This window comes from Silene latifolia, chromosome 1, assembly GCF_048544455.1.
Source record: "Silene latifolia isolate original U9 population chromosome 1, ASM4854445v1, whole genome shotgun sequence".
Lineage (NCBI taxonomy): Eukaryota > Viridiplantae > Streptophyta > Magnoliopsida > Caryophyllales > Caryophyllaceae > Silene > Silene latifolia.
The window spans coordinates 150,057,423-150,066,343 of NC_133526.1; the positions used below are offsets into that span (position 1 = coordinate 150,057,423).

At 35.1% G+C, this 8,921-nt stretch overlaps 1 non-coding gene across 1 annotated transcript; it reads left to right on the forward strand.

The window, feature by feature from the left end:
• The first annotated feature begins 1,565 nt into the window (after positions 1-1,565).
• On the forward strand, positions 1,566-1,672 carry LOC141618656 (small nucleolar RNA R71). Its single transcript, XR_012531454.1, has one exon. It is a non-coding gene; the product is annotated as a small nucleolar RNA R71 (small nucleolar RNA).
• The last annotated feature ends 7,249 nt before the right edge of the window (positions 1,673-8,921 follow it).

The following is an 8,921-nucleotide window of genomic DNA, read 5'->3' on the forward strand; positions in this document are numbered from 1 at the left end:
GAATGATTGGAATGTTGGAGTCTTCTTCCATGTCAACAATGACAAAGTCCACCGGGATGAAAAATTTCCCAATTCTTACGGGAACATCTTCCCATATCCCTAATGGTGTCTTCGTCGATCTATCAGCCATTTGGAGTGTGATATTGGTGCATTTAAGCTCTCCCATCCCCAACCTTTTACTCACTGAGTACGGCATGACACTCACACTAGCCCCTAGATCACATAAGGCTTTGTTGATCGTGGTGTCGCCAATGGTACATGGTATTGAGAAGCTTCCCGGATCTTTGAGTTTTGGAGGTGAATTCCCTTGAAGTATTTCACTACTCACCTTAGTGAAGGCGATAGTCTCAAGCTTCCGGATCGACTTCTTCTTTGTGAGGATGTATTTGATGTATTTCGCATAGGCCGGCACGTGATTGATTAATTTCGTGAAAGGAATTGAGACTTCCAAATTCTTCACAATTTCCATAAATTTTCCAAGTTGGTCATAAAATTTGGGCTTGGCTTGACGACTTGGAAAAGGAAGTCTAATCACAATGGGCTCCTTATCCTTGACCTTGTCTTCATTTTTATTTGAAATTTCTTCTTTTGATGGTTCTCCATCCTTGGAGTTTTGCACAATTTATTCTTTGTCACTAGCTTCCACAACTTCATCCTCAACTTGCTTCTTCGGTGCTTCATACCTTGTACCACTTCTCAAGTGAATGGCATTAACCGTTTCATGTCTTGGAGGATTACTTTGAGATGGTAATTGCCCCTTTTGTCTTTGTGAGCTTGAAGATGCTAGTTGAGTCAATTGGGTTTCCAACATTTTGGTGTGAGCTAGGATGTTGTTGATGGTGATTTCCTTTGCTTGACTATCCTTTTGTATTTGAGTGAAAAACTCTTGTTGATTCTTTTGCATTTGAAGGACCGCTTTTTGAACATCAAAATCTTGGTCATTTTGTTGATTGTATGGAGTTTGATTTTGGTAACCTTGGTTTTGGTTGTAAAAGGGTCTTTGATTTTGGTTTCTCATGGGAGGTGGGGTGTATGTTGTTTGAGGGTTTTGAACATTTTGACTTTTGTATGAGAGATTTGGATGGAATTTGGTGTTTTCATTGTAATAGTTGGAATAAGGGGTACCATTCTTGTATGCTTGGAAAGCATTCACTTGTTCATTTGTTCCCCTACATTCACTTTGGTCATGTCCCAAAGTTCCACAATTATCACATATCCCACTTGGGATTGATGAAGATGCCGTCATGGCATTAACATGATGCTTTGGTGATTTTGAGGCTTCTTCAAGTCTAGCCATAGCTTTTTCAAACTTCAAATTGATGGTATCAATGTGAGCACTAAGTTGAGCACCAAATTGAGTAATGGAGTCCACTTCATGCTTTCCTCCTCTAGTAGCCTTGCGAGGTCTACTATATTGTGAGTTATGGACCGCCATTTCCTCAATTTTGTTCCAAGTTTGATTGTCATCAACTTCGGTGAACATTCCATTTGATCCCATGTTGAGAATGTTCCTTGAATCTTTATAAAAACCGTTCCAAAATTGTTGTACCAAGAACCACTCGCTAAGTCCATGGTGAGGACATGAGCGACAAATTCCTTTGAATCGCTCCCAAGCTTCATACAAAGATTCTTCATCCTTTTGCTTAAAACCCGTAATTTGAGCTCATAGCATGTTAGTCTTTTCCGGTGGATAGAACTTTTTGTAGAATGCTAGAGCCAACTTCTTCCAAGAATCAATTCCGCGAGTAGCCTTATCAAGGCCTTTCCACCATTGTTTCGCGGTGCCAATGAGAGAAAAAGGAAATAAGACCCATCGAATTTGGTCTTGAATTACACCGGTTTGAGAAATCGCATCACAATAGTCACAAAAGGTTTCCATATGAGGGTGAGGGTCTTCACTAGGCATCCCCCCAAATTGGCTTTTTTCGACTAATTGGATAAATGCGGATTTGGCAATAAAATTTCCGGTTAGATGTTGTGGTGTGGGAGTACCGTTGGGTAGGTTCTCCTCGGTGGGTACGGAATGTGATGAAAACTTAGGCATTGTGGGTTGATTTTGTGTTTGATTTTGTGTTGGGTTCTCCTCACCTTCTCTTGCAAAAGGGTTGATGAACTCAATAGTTGGTTGGATATCTACAACCTCACCAATCCCTCTCAAAGTTCTTCTAGCAAGTCTTCTATTGGTTGTCAAAGTTCTTTCAATTTCGTGATCAAAGGGTAACAAGTCACCTTGTGACCTTCTAGACATGCAAAATATCAAACAACTCGAAAACAATTAGAACAAACCTTGAGGAGTTTTACTTCCCCAAGGCAAAGAAACACACAACTAATAACAATATAAGAAAATCTAAATCAAGTTAACACCGTCCCCGGCAACGGCGCCATTTTTGGTCGGGACTATGTCTTTTCGGTAACTTGTCGTTAGGAGCACCTAGACCAAAACACAATTTATAACTTCACCAACAACTCTACAATTAGTAAAGAGGCAAGTAAAGGTCGGATCCCAAGGGACGGGAATTGAGATGAGATTTCTATTAAAACTAGTGGTGTTTTAGGGGTGTCACAATTGGGGTTTGATGTAGAAGGTCACTAAACTAAATAGCAATGAAAGTAAACAAGCAAGAAGAATAAAAAGGGTTGTAAACAATTGATAAAAAGCACTAGGGTGTCATGGGGTCATAGGGGAATCATGGGAATTGATCATACAAACATGTTCTCAAGCAAGCAATTATTGTTGTGATGGATTGAGTTGGGTTATATCTTACAATCCTAGGAAAGTTTGGGTCCCGGAGCCGAATCGATTAGATTGTACAACACCTACAAGTCGACTTAGTCTTCCCTACTTAACAATATGCATGGTCTAATGAGACTCGAGTTGGTTTATGTCTTACAAGTCTCATTGAAAAGATAGGTGATGGGTAAAAAATGCAAGGATTCATAGGCTCGCATTTCATCAAACATAACATGTGCATGAGTTGAGATCATAACAAGCAAGCAAATAAACCATGAAAGCATATTAATTTAAGCATGAATCATTTCCCATGTTGGTTTCCCCTAATTACCCATTAACCCTAGCTAGGTGACTACTCACTCATTATCATGTTGAACATGCTAGCAAGGTCGTCAATCATACCAACAAAGTGAAACATGATGAATAAATGTAAGTAATTAACAATAATTAAAAAGAGATTAAGAGAATTATACCTACTAATGATTCCAATAATAAAGCTAAGAATAAAAGAAGTACTTGATGCTTGATTGAGAGGTTGTCAATCTCCCAATAATAACCCAAATAATCTTCAATTACCCAAAATAAAGGATGAACAAGAGAGAGATTAAGGAAATAAAACTTGTATTAAAACTTGATTAATTGTTGATTACAAAATTAAAGAGAGATTTGATTGATATTAACTATACTAAAGATTGCTAAGAAGAACATGCTCTTCTAATTAGACTAATGGGGTATTTATAGTGGGGATTAGGTGTAGGAATTAGGGTTAACTAAGGGCTTAAATGACGATTAAGTCCCTATTTAAGGAAACGCCGGTATTTTTGGAAGGATGGGCATCTTTCTTGAAGCTTGGAGAAACGAAATTGGTCTGCCTGGGAATCCGGGAGTCTTCAGCATGGGACGGGCGGATTCTGTGGTTTCTGCCCGGGCGTCTTCTGGAGCTGCTGCCCGGGCGTCTTGTAAGGAAGACGCACGGATTGTGGTGATGGAGACGGGCGTCTTCAGGACAATCCGCACGGATTGCTGGCCAGTTTGCTTCCTTCTTCTTTTCTTCCTAAAATCCTTGAGGATTTCCTCGGGGATGCAAGGATCTTTTCTCATCATTGCTCATTTACTATAGTATGTACAAAGGCCTTCTAATCTTGTCTCTCCTTGATGCTTGGTCATTGAATTCAATCAATTTAGTCTCATTTTGCCATGAAAATGCAAGGTTTGCACTCCTTTCCTACCAAGGACACAAAACCTCAAACAATATGCAAAACAAAGAACTAAAGACAATAAATGCCCCAAATATGCACTAAAAAGCATGGGAACAAGGCTAATTCGGGGACTAAATGTTCTCTAATTATGGTCACATCAATTCATCCAACATATTCATCCACCATATTCATCCAATCATATGCATATAAACAATAGTAAACTAGTAGCGATCCCAACCACAATTCATGTTATTATAAACAATTAACTTCATCTTTTCCACCACAGCTCCATTCAACCACATAACATCCATCCAACATATTCATATAAACATAAGTAAACACATAGCGATCCCATGACACTCCATAATGACCGGTTTAAAGTTGTAGGGCGAGTTTGCGACATTAGGACACCTCCCAAGTCTTTGCATTAGCTCCTAAAAACTCCTACCCGAGTTCATTTTAATTCGACTCTTTATATTCATTGGGCTCATTAGTTAAAGGTTCCAAATCGTCGCTCTGATACCACTTTGTAACCCTCCCATACATCAAGGTGCCTTACCAAGACCACCTAATGCATGGAAGTGCTACCATCTCGGTTATCCGAGGCAATGTATATCAAATTGACCATTAACGAACATAATTATGTAAATGAGTTTATGTGATTACATCAAAACCAACTGTAAAGTAAAGTACAACTGTTCTAAAAAAAAACTACAACTAAAGTAACAAAATGTATTACGATAACACAGCGGAAGACTACTATCAGACTCGTGGCGACTCCATCCCCAGCTAATCCCGCACGCATCCATAGAATACCTGCTAGACAACTGCTCACCAACCCCGAATGGATCTCCACAGTTTTTAAAACATTTAAACGCGGTCAGTTACTAATTACACAAAACAAAATACATAAGATAACAATACACAGATCACCCAACTCCGTCACATCTCCACACACCTGACTACACACTAAAGTGTGTAGCCCTGCCAGAATACCCATCGCCAAAGATATTCCACCCCGCTAGTGGGGGACCGCAGCCGTACCCACCAAATTCCCGTTTATCTATTTCGAGCGAAAACCCATGTTACTTAATGTGCACATCCCCTCCTAGGGTGGGTGCCACAGAGGGCGAATCAAGGGCGTGAAGCCACTCCTGCAAGTGACTCCACTTAGCCGAGGACGCGCCTCGCGAACCACAGACAAACACATTCAACCAACTATACAACAACAAACACCAATTACAATACCAACATGATGAAGACTAACAACATCACAACCATCACCAATCAACTATGTAATCAATAACCGAGTAGGGAAACCCTACCTGGAAAAGCAATCACCGTGACGGTCACAATAAACTAATCAAAATCGTTCTTCTAAGAAATCACCTCCTATAAAACACAATCATACAATCACAATCTAACATCAACAATACTCCCAAAATCCCCAAAATACCCAACTAGGATTTCAACTAATATCAATGAAACGACATAAAAATTGTACAATAATTTTACCCACAAAACGACGGTCTCAACGGTATAAAGAACTCTGAATTCCAACGACTCTAGCCCCTTGGATTTGATAGCAATGCGAAAAGAGAATGCAACGATGTTTGCTTTCTTGTAAAAATGTTTAGAACTTGGTAAAAAGTACAAAGAAACTGACGGAGAAGCTTATATGACATTTTCACGCGTTGCTATCAAACCCAGCAAATAACCCGTAAAAACTGACTTACTCGATCGAGTAAGTCACTTACTCGATCGAGTGCTCCCTACTCGATCGAGTACCCATCAGCAGTACACTGTTTCGCACGCAACACTCACTTAATCGACAGAGTATGCCCTACTCGATAGAGTACCCAACAACACATAAAACCGTAGTACTACACACAGTTCGTCAAATTGAACTTTCGGGTACTTGTGGTCTTATGGACAATCTTGACGCCATAAAATTATTGGAGATGAATTTGCGCTCCATTGTCGTCCCCTGTTTTCAGAAGATATAAAAATATGAGTACAAGTTGCTACCAATAAAACAAAATATTAAAAGAAGTCATCCTTCCATACATGAACAATTTGCATTGAAATTTATTTTCTACTTCATAAGCAGTTAGAAACTTCCTAACTTCAAACTATATAGCGTGATTACTTTTCATTCATTATCCTTTCTTTCTCTACAAAAATATAACCTTCTTATTATATCGCTTATAGTAAGTACCCATACAGATATAGAATTTAAATAAATACTCCCGTCAAAACTAAAACTCGTACAATATGGATAATTATGCTAGTCTCGTAAAAATATTCTTATTGGGTATGCAAAATAATTACGCGAAGTTCAAATCACATCCATGTTAGGATCGTATTAACATATACATACCTCCTACAATAACATCATTAATTAAATTATCAATTTAATTAATTGAATTGGCACCTCCAATTAAGACTATTAAATATAAATACATGAACAAAAAGAAAAAGAAAAAGGAGACACAAAATTCCAATAAAATACTATAAATTACAGAGAGAACAAAAAAAGCTGACTTTTGTAAGGGCGGGTAATGTTGGTTTGGACAACCTGGTATCAAATAAGACAATATGAATTGGTATTTGGATGAGATTTTATAGAAAGAAATCAATGTCTCTCAATTTTCTCGTTTGAGTTGCTAATGATTCTTCAATTGCCTCTTAAATTAATGGTCTTCAATTGCATCTTTAATTAATGATTCTTCAATTGTCTCTTTATTATTTGACCATTACTTTGATCGGCTTAAAGATTATAGAATATGAATGGTTTTCTTCACCAACAAACATTGCAACTTGCCTCTTTATTGCTTGAATGGAGATATTGTTTTTATTATCGTTTTGGTGCATTTTAAAGTACTTAACTCTATGTTTATCTTGCAAAGAAACGGTCGTGAACTTTTATGTGAGCTACTTTAACAACTTTTCCAAATAGGTGAACTCTAATAATTATATATAAGATTAGATTTGGGACAAAAAGAACGAGAGTAAAGTAAGGATCAGAACTTTATAGGTGAACTCTAATAATTATTATTAGTAGTATAAGATGAGCAAAACTAATACACATTTCTCGGAATCACGCAATAAATAGAGATTTATGCATATATGATTCCAAACATAGCTTCTTCATATTCGATCATTCATCAAAAATTATAATCAAAACAATACTATTATACTTCATACGAAATATTAGCCTTTCCTAATTCATGAGAAAATAAAATATAGGGTAATTTGATAACTTATACCTTGAATAAGTCATTTTTTCAAATCTTATACCTTAGATAACTTTCTTTAAAATCTTGTACATAAAATAACATTTTCTTCCAAACTTGATACCAAATCTGAAAAAAAGCCTTGAATTGACAATCTTACCCTTGCTAATTAAACATTGTCATCATTTGCCTCACCTATTAATACACACATCCACCATTACCACCACTAAAAACCATCAAATTAGTAAGGGTAAAATCATTAATTTAGGGATTTTTTTAAGATTTGGTATCAAGTTTGGAAACAAATGTTATTTTAGGTATAAGATTTTAAAGAAAGTTATATTAGGTATTAAATTTGAAAAAGTGACTTATTCAAGGTATAAGTTATCAAATTACCCTAAAATGGAAACAAATCATTCAAAAAAAAATATTTATCCAAAAAATATTGTGAGTTACGAAATAGTATATTTGATGGAAAAAAAATGATTTAAAGGCTTGAAAGCATTGGAATTGGAACAATGAATTGGAGAATAAGTAGCGGCTTCTAACTAATTACTAATCATGCATAATATTTATTATGCATATTATAACACTATGATAAGATCAAATTGACATATGTGCATCGTGCTTTAACAGTTTGGCTAAGCAATTTGATTTGTAACATGTTTGACAAAATAAAAATAGAACATAAGTGTTACAAAGGAGACTAAAGTGTAGGGACAATAATGTAACAACATGTCAACAACTTATTCAAGATTTTTGCTACCATTCGATATTTCAAATACACCATTGTAGAAAAAACAAAAACTAACAAAAATGAAAAAGTCATCCAAACCAAGAAAAAATCTGTAAAGAAGATCCGTAGGCATTATTTCCAATCTCGTGCATTGTTATTGATATGTGAGTATGTCATCCTTCTATAATATTAATAAAAACACACACAAAATAACTAATAAAATTCTAATTAATTCAAAATCTAATAAAAATAAAAAGTAAAACCATTAATTTAGTTGAAAATTCATTCTCCTGCAACATTAATATAAACACAAAAAAATAACTAATAATATTTTAATTAATTCAAAACATAATAAAAAGAAAAAAGAAAAATAATTAATTTCGTTCTTTAGCTATACCTTACCTACCAATTTTTTAAATAATAACAAATTAATACAAAATATAAGAAAAATAACAAAACGAAACATTTAATTTACTTTTCTATGTATACTTCAGGTGCCATTTTTTTGAATAAAAATGAAAATTAGGGTGAATATAATAGTTATATATATATATGAAAAATACTATTATTAATTTTCTTAAAATTTTATGAATGAAAGGAAAGTAAAAAATATGGTACATAGATACGAAGTATATATAGTAATGATAAAAGGAAAGTTAAAAGGTCATTTCATAAATAAAGGAAATAATGGTTAAATAAATACGGTAAATAAATAACAAAAATTAGTAGAAGAGATCAATGGTTTACAATAGTTTTTTTCTTTCTTTTTTGTGTTTATACCTAAATTTTTTTAACTTATATTTTTTAATTTTCTTAAATTGGTAATCCATGTCACTTTTTTTTTGCCATGTCATATTAAAAGTTGCCACGTCACAATTAAACTTGTCATGTCACATTTTTTAGGTTGGTCTTTTAATAAGATTTTATAGATATATTTAATCCAAAAGACGGGATATTTTCCGAAGCGTCTGAACGTTTTTATCAATAAATATGTTCGCTCAATAGTTTTTGCACAAAAA